We start from the raw sequence: 21887 nt of genomic DNA, 5'->3' as shown, positions 1-21887 counted from the left end.
TATGTGGGGATGTCATCCATTTACCATAAGATCCACCCTTTTAAAGTATGCAGTTCAGCAGGCTTTAATGTATTCACAGAATTGTGCCGACATCCGCATCACGTAATTTAGAATATTTTCATTGGCTCCAAAAGAAACGCTGTACCCTATCAGTTGTTCCTCGTTTCCCCATTGCTAGGCCTTGGCAACCACTAATCTACGTCCTGTCTCCATGGATTTGCCTGTTCTGGGTGTTCCCTGAAATGGAATCAGATCGCTGGCAGTGGGGTGTTGATACTTAACATGCCATTTTCAAGGTTTGTCCGTTGAGCCTTGTTAGTACTTCATATCCTTTTTTACTGAATAATTTTCCATTATACAGGTATACCACATTTGTTCATCTGTTTGTTAGATGACAGACATTTGGGTTGTTTCTACTTTTGCACTATTATGAAAAATGCTAATAAGGACATTTATGTCCAAGTTTTTATATAGACATATTTTTTTTCATTTCTCTTGAGTAAATACCTGTGTGTGCCATTGTTGGGCGGTGTGCTAATTCTGTATTTAGTAATATGAAGAGCTTCCAAGCTGTTTTCCAAAGTGAAAGTCCAATTTGACAACCTCTCAGCAATGTATGAAGTTTCTATTCTCCTCATCTATACAAGCGTTCGTTATAAGCTGTCTTTTTAATTTCAGCATCCTAGTGGATGTGAAGTTATATATCCTTGGGGTATTTATTTGCATTTTCTAAATGCTAATGATACCAAGCATCTTTCCACATACTTATTGGCCCTTGGTATACCTTCTTTAGCAAAAAATCTTAAAAAAAAAAAATAAATAAAACAAAAAAACCAAAAAACCCCACATCTGATATGGGGTTTGAACTCATGACCCGGAGGTCAAGAGTCACATGTTCTACCAGCTGAATCAGCCAGGCCCCCTTTTGCCCACATTTTAATTGAGTTATTTATTTATTTAATTATTTAATTTTATTTATTTATCTATTTTAAGTTGAATTGTAAGTGGTCTTTCTATATTAGGGATAGCCACTTCTTATCAGATATATAATATCAAAATATTTTCTCCCATTCTGTGGGTTGTCTTTTCACTTTCTTGATAGTGTTCTTTGAAGCACAAAGGTTATAAATTTTCATGAAGCTTAAAGAATTTATTTTTTCTTTTGTTGCTTCTGCTTTTGGTGTTATATCTAGGAAATGATTCCCTAACCCAAGGCCATGAAGATTTACTCTTAAGGTTTTTCTTAGAGGATTAGGGTTCTTACATTGAGGTTTATGATCCATATTGAGTTATTTTTTGTAAATGGTGTGATATAGAGATTCACCCTCATTCTTTGCATGTGGATTCTAGTTGTCGCAGCACCATTTGTTGAAGATGTTATTCCTTCCTCTTAAAAAATTTTTTTAAAAATATTTTATTTATTTATTTTAGAGAGAGTGAATGAGAACTTGAGCAGGGGTGGAGGGAGGAAACGTAGAGGGAGAGGGAGAAGCAGACTCCCCACTGTGCAAGAAGCCCAGTGTGGGGCTTGATTCCAGGCCTCTGGGATAATGACCTGAGCTGAAGGCAGTTGCTTAAACAACCCATCCAGGCACCCTAGTCTTTCCTCTTTAAATGGTCTTGGCATCCTTATCAAAATATCAATTATCAAAATCAAGTCAAAAATCAAATTAAAAAATCCTTATCACAAAACAACAGACGCATGAAAAGCTGCTCGACATCACTAGTCATCAGGGAAATGCAAATTTAAAACCACAACAAGATCCCACCTCGCACCAGTCACAATGGCTGTATCAAAAAAGCCAGAAACAAGTGTTGACAAGGATGTGGAGAAAGGAGAACCCTTGTGCACTGTTGGTGGGAATGTAAACTGGTACAGTTACTCTGGAAAACAGTATGGAGGGTTCCCCCAAAATTAGAAATGGAGGTACTATTTGATTCAGTAACCCCACTTCTGGATATTTACCCAATGAAAACAAAATCAGTAGTTTGAAAAGACATATGTGCCCTATGTTTATTGCCGCATTATTTATAATAAAGATACTGAAGCAACTTCAGTGTCCATTGGTAGATAAATGGATAAAGAAGATGTGTATATAATCAGCCATAGAAATACTACTCAGCCACAAAAAAGAATGAGATCTTGCCAGTCACAAAAATATAGGTGGACTTTGAGGGTATTATTTTAAGTGAAATAAATCAGAGAAAGACAAATGCTGTATGATTTCACTTATATGTGAAATCTAAGAAACAAAGTAAGTGAAGAAACAACCAACAACAAAAATAGAAGAGATTGCTAAATGTAGAGAACAAACTCCTTTTGGAAGAAAGGTGGGGGATGGATGAAGTAGGTGACAGGATTAAGAGGTACAAACTTGCAGCTATAAAATATAGGTCATGGGTATGAAAAGTATAGCATAAGGGACATAGTCAATAATATCATAATAACATTGTATGGCAACAGATGGTAACACCCTTGTCACAGTGAACATTTTGTAATATATGCAGTTGCTGAATCACTATGTTTTACACCTGAAACTAATATAATATTATACATCAACTATATCTCAATAAAAAACTGGATCAATTAAGATAAGCAAATAAAACAAAAACCCCCAACTGGCTGGGGTGCTGGTTGGCTCATTTGACGGAGAATGCAATTCTTGGTCTCAGGGTTGTGAGTTCAAATCTTATGTTGGGTGTAGAAATTAACTTAAAAAAAATCTTTAAAAAAAAATAAATTGACCATAAAGGTATGGGTTTTATTTTTGGACACTTCTATTTCTTTGACCTATGTGCTTGTTTTTATGCTATCTTGAGTTCTGTAGCTTTGTAGTAGATTTGAAACAAACAAGGAGGTGTGAATCCTCCAACTTTGTTCTTTTTTTTTTTTTTAAGATTATTTTGGATAATCTTGGCCCCTTGAATTTTGGTATAAGTGTTTAGAACTATCTCGTAAATTTGTCCAAAAAAAGTGGCTAAGAGATTACTGCCTATGTTCTCTTCTAGGATTCTGATGGATTCCTGTCTCACGTTGAGGTCTTTTATCCATTTTGAGTTTATCTTTGTGTACGGTGTAAGAGAATGGTCGAGTTTCATTCTTCTACATATAGCTACCCAGTTTTTCCAGCACCATTTATTGAAGAGACTGTCTTTTTTTCACTGTATATTTTTTCCCGTTTTGTTGAAGATTAACTGACCATAGAGTTGAGGGTCCATATCTGGGCTCTCTACTCTGTTCCACTGGTCTATGTGTCTGTTTTTATGCCAGTACCATGCTGTCTTGGTGATCACAGCTTTGTAGTAAAGCTTGAAATCAGGTAACGTGATGCCCCCAGTCTTATTTTTGTTTTTCAACATTTCCTTAGCGATTCGGGGTCTCTTCTGGTTCCATACAAATTTTTGGATTATTTGCTCCAGCTCTTTGAAGAATATCGGTGGAATTTTTATTGGAATGGCATTAAAAGTATAGATTGCTCTAGGCAGTATAGACATTTTAACAATGTTTATTCTTCTGATCCAAGAGCATGGAATGGTCTTCCATCTTTTTGTGTCACAGCCACAGCAACTTCTTTCAAGATATGTCTCCAAAAGCAAAGGAAACAAAAGCCAAAATAAACTTTTGGAACTTCATCAAAATCAAAAGCTTCTGCACAGCAAAGGAAAACAGTCAAGAAAACAAAGAGGCAGCCCACGGAATGGGAGAAGATATTTGCAAATGACAGTACAGACAAAGGATTGATATCCAGGATCTATAAAGAACTCCTCAAACTCAACACACACAAAACAGATAATCATATCAAAAAATGGGCAGAAGATATGAACAGACACTTCTCCAATGAAGACATACAAATGGCTATCAGACACATGAAAAAATGTTCATCATCACTAGCCATCAGGGAGATTCAAATTAAAACCACATTGAGATATCACCTTACACCAGTTAGAATGGCCAAAATTAGCAAGACAGGAAACAACATGTGTTGGAGGGGATGTGGAGAAAGGGGAACCCTCTTACACTGTTGGTGGGAATGCAAGTTGGTGCAGCCTCTTTGGAGAACAGTGTGGAGATTCCTCAAGAAATTAAAAATAGAACTTCCCTATGACCCTGCAATTGCACTACTGGGTATTTACCCCAAGGATACAGATGTAGTGAAAAGAAGGGCCATCTGTACCCCAATGTTTATAGCAGCAATGGCCACGGTCACCAAACTGTGGAAAGAACCAAGATGCCCTTCAACGGACGAATGGATAAGGAAGATGTGGTCCATGTACACTATGGAGTATTATGCCTCCATCAGAAAGGATGAATACCCAACTTTTGTAGTAACATGGATGGGACTGGAAGAGATGATGCTGAGTGAAATAAGTCAAGCAGAGAGAGTCAATTATCATATGGTTTCACTTATATGTGGAGCATAACAAATAGCATGGAGGACATGGGGAGTTAGGAGAAGGCAGTTGGGGGAAATTGGAAGGGGAGGTGAACAATGAGAGACTGTGGACTCTGAAAAATAATCTGAAGGGTTTGAAGAGGTGGGGGGGGTGGGAGGTTGGGGGAACCAGGTGGTGGGTATTAGAGAGGGCACAGACTGCATGGAGCACTGGGTGTGGTACAAAAACAATGAATACTGTTATGCTGAAAATAAAAAAAAAAGTGGCTAAGATTTCGGCAGGGTTTGCATTAAATCTGTTGTCAGTATAGTTTGAAATTACATTTATCTTATAAATTAGTTAGGATATATTTTTCATATTCTCAAGCCCATTTTCATTTATGTTTCTGAACTGGAAGGCGCTTACCTTTGGCTCATTTCTTTTTGGGTGTCAGTTCTGGATCTGTTCTTATAACACTCAAATTATGTTTGAAAGTAAGAGGGGAGGGATGAGCAGTTTCTAAGATACACTGGGATATCGACTTCTCTATGCCCTCCTCTATGTCCCCTTAAAAGAATTAGGTATACTGCTATTATGGTACAGGATATTTCTGATTAAAACAATCAGACCCACATTTCAACTAACAAGAAAAAAAAAAAAGCGTTCTTTTTTCCTTTCCCTAAGAAGACAAAGTATATTTATTATAATGTCCACAGATTGAAAAATGTTCCAAAATAACTTCCATCAAAATTGTCAGACATCGCATACTAGGAAGAAAGTCATCTCATAGGACAAGTCAATTTATTTTTCTTGTATATTTTTCTATCAGTTTTTTTTCTTTGGTTGTTTCATTCATTTGTTCTTCATTGAAGCAATTGATAGACTTCTTGCCCTTTCTCTGTTTTGAAGGAATTTCCCCTTAGTTTTTTGTATAGTATTTCTCTTTTCTTCCCTTACCTATGGGCTTGTAATTATTTAGGCTTCTTTTTTATTTTCCAGTTCTCTATAATTTGTAGGTCTTAAATTTAGCCTTATCATGCTCCTTGGAAGAAAAAAAAACTTAGGCAAATAGTTACATCTTGGTTAGAGAAACAGATAACTCCCAGATATGCCAAGGCCAGATAATTGAGTGTCAACCTGAGACACACAAGGATGGACGGACAGGGAGCAACACCCCCCAAAATGATCATGGCTGTTGCCAATGGTTTCGTTGTTCTCTCATCTATTCTCTGAATGAGATTATAAGCTCAGGTTTCAGATATAAAGACCTCTTATTCTATCCCCCTGGGGTGCTGAAAGGGTGCATTTTCATTCACTCAAACCTGGCTCGCAGTGCCAATGAGCATTAATCAATTCTAGATCACTAAAAGGCTCTGACTGTCCTTGATAATGCATTAGAGAAATGAATAACACAGTGGCATTATAACATAATTAAATTTAACTCCTGAGCAAGGTAAGATAACCATGCATTTTTTAAAAGATTTTATTTATTTATTTATTTACTTACTTACTTATTATCAGACAAACAGACAGAGAGAGAATGTGCCCAAGCAGGGGGACTGGCAGGCAGAGGGAGAAGCAGGGTCCCTGCTGAGCAAGGAGTCTGATGTGGTACTTGATCCCAGGACCCTGGGATCCTGACCTGAGCCGAAGGCAGAGGCTTAACAGACTGAGCCACCCAGGCATCCCGGGACCATGCATTTTATGCATGTTTTCTCTGAGAGCCCACTCCTGTCTCTTCTCAAATCTGCTCCTGGGAGGGGCTCATGTTCACCATCTGTCCAGTCTCTTTCACTTCTTTATTCTAAGTTGTCCTGTATTGGATCTCATTATTATTTGTGGTGACAGACACATCTTTTCTAAAAACCAACTTAGACCTCTCATGGGGACATGGCTAGAAAGAAAAATAAGAATGCATTACAGAGTTTGAAGTGGTTAAGCATGACATTTCCACTGAAGAAAGATAGGAATGAAATTTTGCCTGTATTTTATCTTTCCCCTAAGGAGTTCAAAGATCTTTATAAATGTGGCTGCAAATGATCTTTGGTTGCTTGGAAGTGCTCCCAAACTTGGAAGACTTTTCCTGGCGTTAGTATTAACAGGAAGCCCTGACATTTGACATTTCTAGTTAACCGTGTTCTCTAGGTCTTTTCAATTTACTTGTTTTAGAAATTAAGATTTTCTTCAGGTGTGGCTAAGGCTATTTTATCAAAAAATTGAGGAAAGAAAGGAATTAACCTCTATACAGGTTCTTGTATGTACCAGGTGCTCTGCTAAGTGAACCAGTGTTACCATATTGATCTCCCAGCAATCAGAATTTGCAAATGACATAGTATTATACATAAAAAACCCTAAAGACCCCACCAAAACACTACTAGAACTAATAAACGAAATCTGATACGTGATACAAAAATAACACGATACAATATAACATGATACAAAAATAACATACAAGAAATTGGCTGAGTTTTTATACATTACTAATGAGCCATCAGAAACAACAATTAAGAAAACAATCCCATTTATAATTGCATAAAAAGAATAAAGTACCCAGGAATATATTTAACCAGGAGGTTAAAGATCTGTACTCTAAAAACTAGAGGACAATGATGAAATTAAAGATGACAAAAACATGCTCATGAATTGGAAGAACTAATATTGCTAAAATGGCCATGCTACCCAAAGCAATGTAAAGATTCCATGCAATCCTTATCAAAACACCAAGGATATCTTTCACATAACTAGAACAAAGAATCCTAAGATTTGTAGGAACCACAAAAGAGCTCAAATAGCCAAAGCAGTTCTGAGAAAGAAAAAAGCCATAGGTACCACAATCCCTGATCTCAAAATATACTACAAAACTCCAGTAATCCAAACAGCACCATACTGGCATGAAAACAGACACAAATATTAATGGAATAAAATAGAGAGTCCAGAAATGAAGCCACACATATATGATCAATTAATCTATGACAAGGGAGGCAAGAACATACCATGGGGGAAAGGACAGTCTTCTCGATAAATGGTATTGGAAAAACTCATCAGCTATATACAGTTGCATGTAACTGGACCACTATTTTATATTACAGAGAAAATTACTTTAAAATAGATTAAAGACTTGAATGTAAGACCTGAAACCATTAAAACACTAGAAGAAAACATAGTTCTTTGACATTGGTTTTAGCAATATTTTTAGGGAGAAGTCTCAGGCAATGGCAACAAAAGCTAAAACAAACACATAGAACTACATCAAACTAAGAAGCTTGCACAGTGAAGGAAACCACTGACAAATTAAAAAGGCAACCTAGTGAGCAGAAGGTATTTGCACATTATACATCCAAAAAAGAGTTAACATTCACGTTATATAAAGAACATATGCAACTTAATATCAAAAAGATTAAAATGTGGATGAAAGACTTGAATAGACGTTTTTCCAAAGAAGACAGATAGAGAGTCAGCAGACCACGTAAAGAGCATCTTTTCATGTTAAAAGATGTTAAACATCACTGATCATCAAGGAAATGAAAATCAAAATGACAATGAGACATCCCCTCACATTCATCAGATTGGCTATTATCAAAAAGACAGAAAATACAAGTGGTGGTGAGTAGATGGAGAAAAGTGAACCTCATACACTGTTGACAGGAGTTTGAATTGGTGCAGCCACTATGGGAAACAATAAAGATATTCCTCAAAAGATTAAAAATAGGGGCGCCTGGGTGGCTCAGTGGGTTAAGCCGCTGCCTTCGGCTCAGGTCATGATCTCAGAGTCCTGGGATCGAGCCCCGCATCGGGCTCTCTGCTCAGCAGGGAGCCTGCTTCCTCCTCTCTCTCTGCCTGCCTCTCTGCCTGCTTGTGATCTCTCTGTCAAATAAATAAATAAAAATCTTAAAAAAAAAAAGATTAAAAATAGAAATGCCATATGATCAAGCAATGCCGCTTTTGGGTATTTTGCAAAGAAAACAAAAATGCCAGTTTGAAGACACCTATGCACTCATGTGTTCATTGCAGCATTATTTACAACAGCCAAGATATGGAAGCAATCCAAGTGTCCATCGACTAATGTATGGATCAAAAAAATGTGATACATATATATAAATGTGATATATATATAAAATATATATATTTTTTATATATATATATTAATATGACTCAGCCATAAAAAAGAATGAGCTCTTGCCATTTGCAACAACATGGATGGACCTGGGTGGTATTTTGCTAAGTGAAATAAGTCAGACTGATACCACATAATCTCACTTACCTATGGAATCTTAAAAAAACAAAACAAATGAACAAACAAAACAAAACAGAAACAAACCCATAGGCGTGGGGGAAAAACTGTTGGTCACCATCAGTTGGTGGGGTGGGGGTGGATCAAATAGGTGAAGGCGACTAAGACGTATAGACTTCAAGCTATAAAACAAATAACTCATGGGGATGTGATGTACAGCGTAGGGCATACAGTCAATAATACTTGTGACGGTTTTGTGTGGTGATAGATGATAACTAGACTTCTCATAGAGATCGTTTCTTAATGTATAAAAATATTGAAATATTTTTCAATATTGACTATTTGAATATTGAATAATTTGAACGTTGAATAATATTGAATAATTGGAATATTGAAAATACTGAATGGCTATGACATACACCTGAGACGAATAGGATGTTGTGTGTCAATTAGAGCCCAATGATACAAAGAAAGAATCCTGAACTACTTGGGAAGTTCTGGGGATTTCTCCATCCCCCAACACCAAATGACTGGTGGCCCAGGAGAACCACTCATAGTGACTGGGGGGCTTGGAAGAAGGGGGAACTAACATCTCACTTCCAGGTGAATGGTTGCAGAGTAAGTGGTGGCATGCTTCCATGCCTATGGGTGCAGGCGGAAAAGAGAATTGGAGAAGTGCCAGTGGAAAGTGGAGTAGCAGGTGACAGTTCAAATTCCCATAATTTGAATAGTCAAGGATATGTGGATTTCTCACAGGACAGTAGACACAACAAAGTAGCCAGGGCAAAGCCTTCTCCCAGGTATACCTCTCAAAAGGGATAGGCAGCAAGTAAGGGAGCCTCACCACTGGGCAGTTCTGGAATAGATCACCAAAGTGGGAACTTACGGGAGTAAGAAGAGGTCAGACCAGGCAAGAATGAATCTCCTTCATCAAGGAACTCTGTAGGTCAGAGGTCCCTTCCCAAAGGGCCTTCCACAACACTTGAACATGGGTCCCACAGAGGAGACACCATCTGAGCCCTCACCACACAGACAGCCATGAAGGAGAAGGAATAATAATTGCTTAAAAGAGGACAACAGCATCATCAGTTCCTGGCACACAAGAAGGGAGAGTGACTCTGAGCAGGGAGAGGAGAGCTATAAAAGGGAAGCCCAATCCCATCACTCCTGGTCCCTCAGGTCTAAATCAGTCTGGGCAACGAGGAAGTGGGTGTTAAATTCAACGTGATTATAACGTTTTAAACCAAGGCTTTGGATCTGCCTGAGATTCCACTAAGGGGGAAATGGGAGATTTGTCATAGAACAGTTGAAGGCGAAGAGTAGAGGTTTAAAAAAATTGTCTCTACAGCAGTTGAGACTGTTCAATAAATTATTCATAAGCTTAAAGAATTAGGAAAATAGATTAGGAAATCTGCTGCAGGACAAAAATCATGCTTCAAACGGGTTTCTCTGCTCGCTGCTAAATCCCACAAATGTGCTGGTATGAAGCTGCCCCTGTTATCCTTGGTCTAAAGAACTCTGCAGTTACGGAAAAGTATTCCCAAATCTTCGGTTTACTGATTGGAGTGATCATAATGAAAAATAATGCTTAAGAAACTGGGTGCTTTTAACTTTTACCATATTTAAGCCTTTCAAGAGTAAGGGAAGTTTAGGGGCACCTGGAAAGCTCATTTGGTTAAGTGGCTGGCTCTTGACTTCGGCTCTGCTCATGATCTCAGGATTTGGGATGAAGCCCCCCATGGGGCTCCACGTTCATCTCAGCAGGGAGTCTGCTTGTGGTTTCTCTCGCCCTCCGCCCCTCCCCCAGCTTGCATTCATGTGTGCTTTCTCTCTCCATCTCTCTCTAAAATAAATAAGTAAATCTTAAAAAAAAAAAGAATAAGGGACGTTTCAATTTATGATAAAAAGATACAGAGATGACCACTTCTTGAGGTTTTTTTTTTTTTATTTTTTATTTATTTGACAGAAAGAGATCACAAATAGGCAGAGAGGCAGGCAAAGAGACAGGAAGGGAAGCAGGCTCCCTGCTGAGCAGAGAGCCTGATGCAGGGCTCGACCCCAGGATCCTGAGATGATGACCTGAGCTGAAGGCAGAGGCTTTAATCCACTGAGACACCCAGGCACCCCACCTGTTGAGTTTTGAACAGAAGGGAAAGAACGTAAGATGAACTTGGAGAGGTCATGAAGGGTAAGATGACTTAAGGTCTTGTAGGTCAGAGTGAGAGGTTTGGATTTTATTCTAAGGGAGTTGAGAAGCTATTGAAGGATTTAAGCTGCTAAAACATCACCATGATATGTTACATATTTTAAATATACCACTCTGGGTTTATCTGGAGAATGTTAATGCTGAGACCAGTCAGGAGGCTACCTAAATAGTTTAGGGAGGAGATGTGATGTCTAAATGAGGAAGTGGCAGGCAAAGTGGAGAATTGAATGATCTTGACAAGATGTTTATTTCGATCTATATTGACGGGACTTGTAATTGAGGAAGAGAAGGATTATGTTTTACTTGAATGATTCTTAGCTTTTTCTTGTGTAACTGGGGAAAAAATGCCTTACTTACTCACATGGGGAATTCTGGGAAAGGAAAAATTGGGGTGTAGGTTGGGAAACTAGTTCCGTCTTGAACTTCTTTAATAAAATGACTATTAAAGGTCCCAGTGAAGATGTCAAGTAAACAGTTGGAAATATGAGTTTGGAGCTCTGAGGGAGGAGAAACCAGGGGGGACCATGTAAATGAGGGTGTCATCAACATATCAGCATTAAAGCCATTGAACTGGAAGAGTCCAGCATAGGACAGAAGGGGGATCACGGCAGCAAAGAAGGTGAGCCAGGAAGAGACGTCCTCTGGGGCACTCCAGTCTAGAGAATTCTGCACCTACTGGTACTGTGACATTCATTCAGAAACTTCTTGGGTGTAGGGTAGATGCTTAATGAATAAAGGATTGAGTGATCAGAAAAAGACTGTGTATCTGGGGCAGATATTGGGGAACCGGCAGGACTTCTTGCACTGGCTTCTCAGCTTCCCTTCACCCTCAGTGGTATGGCAGAGAACCCTGGGTCCTCTCCTCAGGGAGACTGGCAAGGCTGTTCTTCCTTCAGTCCGGGGAGAGTTGTGTCAGCTGTGTTTGAGTCCAGCTTACACTTCTCTGGGATGGGGGATTGGGTGTTTACGTGGGCTTCTTGAATTTGGTCCCTTCATACAAGGGTCTGGGAAGAGAGGGAGGACCTCAGGCCGGTTTGGGAGGAGAGGGGGGACCCTTGTGGCCGGTAGGGCTCCTCATCCCAGCATTCCTTCTGCCCATCTCTCAAGTGGTTGCCTCTTTCTGAAGATGCAGAGCTCGAACATTTAAACAGAAACAAAGTCCAAAACTTTTTGGCCCATCAGGAAGTAGACAGATGTTGGATTTAAGGGCTGAGGTATTTGGGAGGCTCAGGGACCTGTGTTGGGAAGCCCGAGGGGACTGAGAGAGATAGGCCCAGTGCCTTGGCCTGCTGCTCAGGGAGGGTTAGGTTCCCAGGTGCCCACAGTCTACACTGGGAACCTTGAAAAAAACAGCTTTGCTTTCTAAGCATCTAGTTAATGAGCTCTATTAATCAAAGGTAAATCATATGGATTTTCATACAATTATCCGTGGAAAAACCCATGATAAGAAAGAGAAGGGCCTAATATTTAAGGATTTTTTTAGGACACTACCCTGTTCCTAGTGGTTTGAAAGCTTCAGAGAAGGTGGCTAATGTACTGTTAGAGGAAACCACGCAGCATGCAGAAACCTTAATTCAGGTGCCAAGCGCTTTACCTTAGATTGCTTTACAGTCTTTCAATTACAGCGTTGTTTTTAGAATATTCACCTCCTTGATATAATCAGGACATAGGAAACCAACTTACGGTCAAGTTCCTAAATATTTTTCTATCAGCTATAGGAGTGTATTAAGTAATTTAAGTAAGGCTTTCCATTCCTTTTTTTTTTTTCTTTCCCTCCTTTTGCTATTTCTTCTTCTTAACACAGGTTTAGAGAAATTCAGTAGTGCTAAATTGCTAGCAGGAAGCACTTCCTAGCAGGAAGTGCTGGGCGATATTTATAAGCAGAGATGATGGAGAATCAGGGAATTACAAGTGAGGTTTGGCTTGGGGCGAGCAGGTGTCCTCTTGCCCTAAGCACAATAAAATCAGCATCTCCTGAAGACCTGAAAGCCACTGACCGGCAGGTGCCTTTAAGACAACCATGTGATAACAATACCTACCAAATGAAGATAAATAAATGTTTCTGGGTAGACAGCGTCTGTCATGGGCCCCCTTGAGCAAATAATGACTGCACACCCTTTCCATCTACCCAACATTCAAAGCTAAGTCCATCCCCTTTCCCACGTGAGGTCTTCCCTGACACCACTGAAGCCCAAAATGAACTCAGAGACTGTGTTCTTGGTCATGTCATTTTAAATATCTCATGTCATTCTTGTCTCAGGTCAAAATCACTTTAAAGCCTCCCAGGAAAATGGTAGTGCTCAGTTTTCAATCTACTTCCTCCTACGCCATCTCATCTTGTGGTCAGACATCATGGAGGTCACCTATACCGGCATTCTCAATGTCACAACTAGCTCTTGTAGACCGGGGTCAACCAGATGCCCTCAGACGCCTCCAGGGATGTGTAACTGACCTCTTCCTTAAGGACGAACAAGTGTTGAAAGTACTTCCTGGTGTTGAACTGAAATCTGTCTGCCAGAGACCGCTACCCATTAGAGTGAAGCTTGTCCTCTGGGGCTTGAAAGGCTGTTTGATTCTTTTTCTACCCGAGAGTCCTTTAATGTTTTCAAATAATTATCCCAAATCATCCAAGCCTTTTTTTTTTTTTTTTTTTTTAACTGACAAAATGTCTTTCTTCCAGTCATCAGAGTGGCTTTTTGGGGGCAGATGTGTGCTCCTTTTGAGCAATATTGAGTTTGCTTTCAACTACAACCAAAACAAACAGAAACCTAGTCCCCCCCACCCCCCGTTTTAACTGATGTTCGGTCACATCTTTTCCATCCTGTATTTAGTGCTAAGCCAGCTCTCTTCCATCTGGATTCGAGGCTTACAATTTCTCCTTGCTATTTTCCCTTTTATGTGGTTCACTCTATCTTTTCAGCCTGCCTTGATCTCTTTGGGTCCCACTGCCATTTTCCAGTGCATTAGCTATTCCTCATAGCTCGGTGCCATTTATAAACTTGATAAGTGGGCTGTTTATACCTGTAATAGAGTCACTGTGCACATGCCCAGTTAGAACAGGGAAATTGTAAGGTCAGAGTTCAGAATCTTCCCGAGAACATTCTCCTTTCAGGTGTGTCCTGGGCAATTAAGCAGTGCTCTTTGTGCTGACCTTATTTAGTCTGTTATTTAAACTCTGATCTTACCGTCACATTTATGAAGCTGTTCCAGAAGAAACCGCTACATGCCTTGCTGAATAACAGACATTGTTGTCCTGTAGGCCTCATTTATCAGTCTAGAGACCATGCGTACGGACGACACGAAGCTGGTCTGTGTGACATGTGGTCGGCGGGCCCTCGTTGGCCCTCCGCAACCACCACTTTTCTCTTTAAGCTTTCAAAACTCATCCACTTTTTGATTGCTTAAAGACCAGACTTCTCAGGACGAGCTGTAGGTTCTTCACAGTTTGTCCCCAATGTACGGACCGGCTTCATCTCCATCCAAGGCGCTCCCTCTTTACAACCAGCCATACCAAACTTCGTGCTGTTCGTCAACCATCCATCTTTCCTCGTGTTGCTGGAATTTGGTACATTTTATTCCACCCACCTGAAGTGCTTCTGTGCTGTTCCTCCTCTCTGTCCATCTGGAAGATTCCCCTCAGTTTTAAAGACTCAGAAAATGTCCTTGATTCTCATCTCTGTGCTTTCCTAACACTTCAAATGCACACATTCTGAATACCATGCGCTACAGGGACTGACCCATTTGTCCCTTCTACTGGCCTCTGTCTTGGAAAGGTCTGTTCATCACCAGAGACTAACATGGTGCCTGGTATCGCAGGGACTTAACAAACATTTCTTGAATTCAAGGATAAAGCTTTCCTATGGACAAGGTCTGTGGACCAACGTAATTTGGGTATCCATTTTCTCCCTTGAGGCAAGTTGACTCTATTTTGCTATCATCTTTTCCCTCCTACACTTTAGAAGTTCCTGAGAATTTCATTTCCAGATTCTCTGAGGGCAAATGACTGGAACTGCTCTGTGAGGCAAACTGTTTAAAACAATCAAGTACCCTTTTACTACTTCTTCCCTTAACCTGAGTCCTGGTTGCTTCTTAGAAGCAACATCACATAACACGAGATTTGGAATGTTAGGGACTAGCTTGAAATCCTGGATCTAATTCCGCTGAGCTGTGTAACCTTGAGAAAGGAAGCTTACTTCATCCATGTCCGGTTTCTCTGATTATTATTTGAGGATTATTCCTCTCATCTTTATTATTTATTTTTCTAATCATGTCTTCTATCATTTCCAATTTGAAGACTGTTAGCTAACTGTTTAGAAACCCAATAGGAAATGAGTTGCTCTGTGTTTTCCCTTCCTTCTGGGGTCACAACGCCAGTGGCCCCCCTCTGGCTGGGGGTGCTCTGCTCCCAGGCATCCACACACCAGCCCCCTGCCTGCTGAGACTACAGATGTAGCCTGTTCTGGCCATGCTTACCCATCCTGCAGGGGTGCTAAGTTGGATCCCTTGTTACATCGTTCTGATCCTGTCAGTTGGGTTTTTACTACATTCTGGATACCATACGCTGCCTGTTGGATGGACTGTTTTTCAATTACTGTAGCTCTAGCCACCCCTGGTGTCTGAGCCGCAGAAGTGATGGTCTGTTTCCGGGCTACTGTTCTCCTGATGTGGTCAGTATGATCACTACCAGACTGTCTTTCCAAATAACTTCATTTGTCCTGGAATAAAAAGATTTGCACAGTAGAGGAAGAGAAAGCAGATGATGTAAGTTTTGTTTTATAGTCAAGGAAACTGGAGCTTGAGATGGTCGAGTCACTTGTCCCATGTGACCTAGATGTGAAACATTACAGTCAGGGCTACAGCTCAGATGTGCTGATGCTGTCTTTAGTTCTCTTCTACCATTCCAAAAATGAAAGGTTAGGAGCTGAACTCAACATGTTCCCTATTTCTTTCCACACATGACACAGTGTCTCACTCATAATATATGCTCAGCTAATTTTCCATCTATTTGAAAAATAAATGTATAACATTTTAAAATGGTGTCATTCTGGAAGTAATCTAGATCAGAGTTTAAACATTTCAACAGAAAGGAGAAAAGAACCAATTCCCGATAAGGACACATTTTAGTTTTTACTCTTCTTCCTTGCCAGCCCTTTGCCATTGCTTTGGGAGCTCTACGTAGCAGGAAAATGGCCATAAAATGGACAAAAGGATTGTGAAAGTGGAGAGTAATTCATTAATGAGGGTATTGTGCTATAAATAATTGAGAATTGACTACAGAGAAGAAGGTATTTTTAAAAAAAACTTGTCCTTGGGGTAAGATTTCTCAAACCACTTTTCTTTTTTTTCACTCTGCTTGTATCAATCTCAAATCAATTATCCCCTAAAATGCCAATGTAGTATTGTGAACAGTATTATCCCTTCAACATTGTTCTCCTCTTTCTGCTTGTCCCTGTGTCGCTCACAATTCTTTCGTGTAATAAAAGCCTCAAATTAATAAAGTGCTTTCTCCTAGAAATTCAAAATGCCTTTTCCACATTAGCATTTAATTAATTCTCAACCATTCCTCTGTGAAGTGGGTGTGTGGTGGGAAAAGAAATTATCCTTCCCCCTTATGATGCACAAGAAACAGGTTTGAAGGGTGGTTCATTTCGATCCACAGTGAAACCTGATGCTAATTCAGTTTTGTTCAAAGCTGTTGACTGGATTCTTCTAGTCCATCCAGTCTTCCAACAGAATAATGTTTATGGATTTATTCACAATAGATCAGCAAATAATTATTGGGTGCCAACTGTATGCCTATCCTCTTCTAGACCCTGGGCATACAGCATTGAATAGGAGAGGAAAAAATCCCTGACCTCACAGAACTTAATTTCTTCTGAGGGGAGACAGACAACAAACACAGCCAATAAGTGAATAGTACAAAATTGGTAGAAGGTGATAGATGCTCTTAAAAGCAAATAAACAGGGTAATGAGAAAGGGGAGTGCAAGGAGAGTACATAATCTTTTTTTTTCCCCTTAGAGAGAGAGAGAGAAAGTTTGAGGAGTGGGGGCAGAGGCGGGGGAGAGAGAGAGAGAGAATCTTAAGCATGCTGGGCATGCAACCTGACATGGGGCTCGATCTCATAACCCTGAGATCATGACCTGAGCTGAAACCAAGAGTCAGATGCTTAACTGATTGAAACATCTAGGCTTCACCCAGGAGAGTACATCTTAATTAAGGTATGTAGAATAGGCTTCGCTGAGAGGGTGCTATCTGAGTCAAGAATTGAAGAAAGAAAGGGAAGTCTATCTGAGGGAAAAGCATTCCAGGCAGGAGGAACAGCCAGTGCAAATATCCTGTGGCAGCGGCATGCCTGGAATATTGAAAGAATCAGGGAGGGCAGTGTGACTGGAACAGAGTGAGTAAGAAGGAGAGTAGCATGCACTGAGGTCAGAAGAGGTAACATGGTGTTAGATCATGAGGACCTCATAGGCCTTTTGAAGATGCTTTGAGTGATGTGGGGTGTCTTTGGAGGACTTTACATGGAGAAGTGACATAATTTCATTTTAAAGAGATCACTGGCTGTGACATTGAAAATAGATGTAGATGGGAAATGATGGGGGCAGAGAAAGCAATTGGATCTTTGTTTTCACCCAGGGGAGATTAAATCAAGGCTCAAACCAGGCTTACAGCAGAGGAGATGGTGAGAATTCTGGACATAGTTTACAGGTAGGGCCAACTGGATTTGTAGATTAGACTGAATGTGAATTGTGAGAAAAAGAAATTTTATCCTCTGAAGTAGACTGGAAACTTCCTTGGGCAAAAGTCACCTATGACATTTCCTTGCGTTCTTTATATATACTCCATGTGTACATGTTATATAACATATGTGAGAACACATTCTTAGGCACAACAAATATTCAAGTATCTGATTAATGAAAGGAGGGATGAAAGGAGAGAAGGAGGTAGTTCACACTTCAGAAATTCTGGCGTCCCCAGTGATTTGCAAAAATATACACCGTTGTTATGGATTACATGGTGTCATCCCCCCAAAAGATAATTTGGGAGTGCTAACCCCCTGTACCTCACAGTGTGACCTTCTTTGGAGTTAGGGTCCTTAGAGAGGTAATTAAGTTACAATGAGGTCAGTAGGGTGGGCCCCAAATCCAGTATGACTGGTGTCTTTATACAAAGAGGAAATTTGGACACAGAGGCATCCACAGAAGTTGTTGTGAAGAGACACAGGGAGAGAGAGCCATGTACAAGCCAAGAACATTGGCCTAGAACAACTCTTTTTTTCAGAGGCCTCAGAAGGAACCAACTCTGTCTGCACCTTTATTTTTGGACCTTTAGTCTCTAGAACTATGAGATGATACATTTCTATTTTTTGAGCCTCTCAGTCTGTGATATCTTGTTACAATAGTCCTAGCAAACTGCTACAATGATGTCCAATATTTCAAAAATATAAATAAAATTCTACTTTTCCCCCCAAGACAAGACTGCTGAAGCTACAACGAAACAAACGAACAAAATAACAACAAAGGCTTTAAATATCATTATTTGGAGTAGAATTCTATTTACTTAGCGAAGTAACATGGCTTTTACTTTTTAGAAGTTCTATCTGGCATGGAAAAAGAGGTGCCTTATTACATTTTACAATTTAATTTGTTTGACAGAAGTATCACAAAACATAGGGTCCATAAGGAAAATGACAAAAATGATTTTGGATGATGATAGCTGAGGATTACATATTTACATGGTTTTGGAAAGAAAAGAAACAGAAAAATTTCCCACAATATCCATGCTGTTTGCTGTTTACAACGTAAAGGGCCATTATGTAGGAGGAAAGTACCAAGGAGAACATTTTAAAATCTTATGTTCTAAGATCCAAATGGATTTTGAGAGACCTCGTCTAATTCCCTCAGGTTATGTCTGGAAAAAATGTGAGTCCTGGGAACATTAAGATGATGGACATAATTTTGGTCCCAATGCACAATAACACAAATGATGAGGCTTAACAATAACAAAAGAAGAAATAGTGGACTGTGCTAGTCCTTGAATCTTCCTCCATATTTGCTTTGCCACCATAAGTAACGATTAACCACCTTGAGTCATTAAGGCCCAGAGAGAAAGGGGTGCATTAGGTGTGTGGAGGGAAGACAGGTGAGAGGAGAGATGAGACAGACAAGAGAATGACAGGTGTCTTTGTGGGAGATCCTCAGATTTTCAAAAACTCATTCTGTTGCTAGAGGCATTTTTCACATGTTTTCATAGGGGTTTGGATTCACACAGCTGTGTGTTTGCATCTAGACTCTGATATTTAGAAGGTATACAATCCTGGTCAAATTTCCTAACTTTCCTTACATTGCTTGTGCGGTGAATTTTGTCAGAAATGGTGAGGATATTTTAATGTGTTTAGAGATAGTGTGACTTCAGGAAGTGGTAGTTTTATTGTGGTAATTTTCCCAGTGGGCTTCAGAATTTGCCTCTGTGCCTTACTAGAAACTCCTTCCCTCATCACCTTCCATGTAGACCTCCTACTAGTCCTTGAAGAGCCTTGTTGGAACATCAACCCCTTTCATACTTCCATTGTTCAGTTTTGCATTCTCATGTGTCATTGGTTTCAAGGTTTTTGCCTCTCTAACTTGGATTTCTTGGGGAATAGTGAAAAGGACCGGAAGACTTGGATGTGAGCTCTGCCAACCACTCAGTCCGAGAAGTAGAAGCACTATGAAAACAATGGAGTACGGGGTGCATTATGGGAACAAGACCTTACATAATTGTGAGGGAAGCAGGCGAAGTTATTTTCCAGAATAATGAAAGATCTGAAAAAAGACGCTACTAACCCCCCACCTGGGGTCTTAGGCAAGTGGACGGGCAGGTTGAAGCTTATGGGGGAAGCTGGGAGGCCAGGCATGGCCAGGTGCAGGAGGGAGACCAGGAAGTGGAGAGGACAGAAAAGTCAATGAAAATCTGTGGTCTTTGTGTGGCTGCTGCCTCTGTAGGTCCATATTCAGGCTTTTTGTAAGGTGTGTGGGGCTACTCTTCCTCAGGGGTGGAACGAAATTTGGAAAATCTGAATGTGAAGTGAGGGAGAATAAGGACATGCTAGAACCTTCTGGGACCCAACACACAAACTTCAAAGACCTTCAGAGAGGAATAGGTGCTGTCTCACTCTTTTCCCAATCTTGCACAAATTCCTCTACTCACTTGAATATAGGGGAGGGGATGCTGGGAAATGTAGTTCCAGCTAATCAAGTTGACTGGTACAAACCACCACAGCCACTTAGTGGTTATGTGGGTTGAATGGGGCAGTTTACTTAACATTTCTGATCCTCGCCTTCCTTATTGGTGTATTGATACAAAAGAGATAACAATTATAACTAGGGCTTTAGAGGGTTAAATGAGATAATAATGCAAACAATGTATTACTAAATATAAAAATTATGTATTGGATTGTTGTGATTAGATACATTGATTCATTTAGATAACATGCATCTACTTGTGGGCTAGAAACTGTACTATGCCTGGGATATATGGCATGAGCTAAACAGACAATATCTCGGGCTTCTGGGTGGCTCAGTGGGTTAAGCATCTGCCTTTGGCTCATGTCATGGTCCCAGGGTTCTGGGATCTGCCCCCATCAGTCGGTCCTGCTCCCTGCTCAGCAAGGAGTCTGCTTCTCCCTCTGCCCCTTCCCCTGCTCATGCGCATGCGCTCTCTCTCTCAAATATTTAAAATCTTAAACAGACACTATCCTTGTTATCATGAAGCTGGTCAACTTAATCTTCTGCTGAAAACTCATTCAATATAATTGAGAATTCACTATTGGTTTAGTAACATGGAGGCTGTTGCCAGAATAAAATGGGTTCAAGACAAAATAAAAGGAAGTTCTTGGTGCCAAAGGAAGCCAAAAAATAGGGCAGGAATAAGTGGAAAGTGTGTCAAGGGAGATTTTATACATAGCTATATCTACATATAGATCTCTTCTGCAAGATTATGTCTATGTTGATATAGATATACATGTATCTAGGTGATGGATGGATAGATGGATGGGGTCCTATGCAGCCGGGGTGTATTTTACACTCCGTGTATAAAATATACACAGTTGGCTCTATTTTATCTGCTAGATCCACCGGTGATGAGCACAGGCCTGGCCCCCAACGGGGTTAGAACCTTCGTCTTGTGATGCAAAGGAGAAAGTCTGCTTCCTTCAGGCAGTTGTTCCTCAAGAGGAACAATGGTCAAGCTCAGTGAGCATGTCTCCTTATTCTTTCCAGATTTTTAAATTCCATTCATGTCAACTTACCAGAAGTAGACTGAGCAGAGGGGAAGAGAAAGGGGCTGAAGGGGAAGAGGTAGGTCTGGTTACAGCAAGAGTTAAGGAAATAGTAGAGAAGAATTTTTTAAAATGGCAACTTTGATGAAAAAAACAGCATAATTTCCAGGGCACACAATGCAGAAATTTTGGGAACTGGAGAGGAGTGGGAGATGAGTCAGACTAGGGTGTATGTAAAGGGGTTGGGATAGTAACGTTTGCCTGGCAGTATTTAGAACTGAGAATAGGTTAGATAACTCTTCGCTCCTTGGGTGAAACCTGCCTGCCTGGGTGGGACTGGGGAAACGCATCGGACCCCATGGTTTGCTCTGAACAGTCGTCCCTGCTACCAGGGTAACGTTATTCTCTTCGGACCTAGGGGATTAAGAAGGGGTTGTCTGGATTATCTTCCGTCTTTCCCCCACACCTGGCCCCGCTGAGGACAGAAAACTTCAGATATTTATAGCTTCCCAAATCTGCCCCGAAAAGCCAGAGACGCAAGTTTCTTGACCAGAATTGGGCCAGCAGTGATTTTTCTTCTTCCTGTCGTTCTAATCCTCAGAGGGGAATTAGTGACAGCGACTTGAAGACTAATTCCGGGGGATCAGCACCCCAGGTCCTCTCTGAAACCCGCGAGGGGGTGAGAGCGTGGGCAGAGGCGAGCCCTCGGAGGAGGCTGGGGACGGCCCTTCAGTCGCACAGGTGGCAGGTCTCCGCGGCACCCGCAGCCTCCAGACCGGGGCCGACTCTCCAACTTGGGAGGAAGCTGTGAAAGCC

Source organism: Lutra lutra, chromosome 15, assembly GCF_902655055.1.
Source record: "Lutra lutra chromosome 15, mLutLut1.2, whole genome shotgun sequence".
NCBI classification, from domain to species: Eukaryota; Metazoa; Chordata; class Mammalia; order Carnivora; family Mustelidae; genus Lutra; species Lutra lutra.
Note: the sequence above shows the minus strand (reverse complement) of the source record.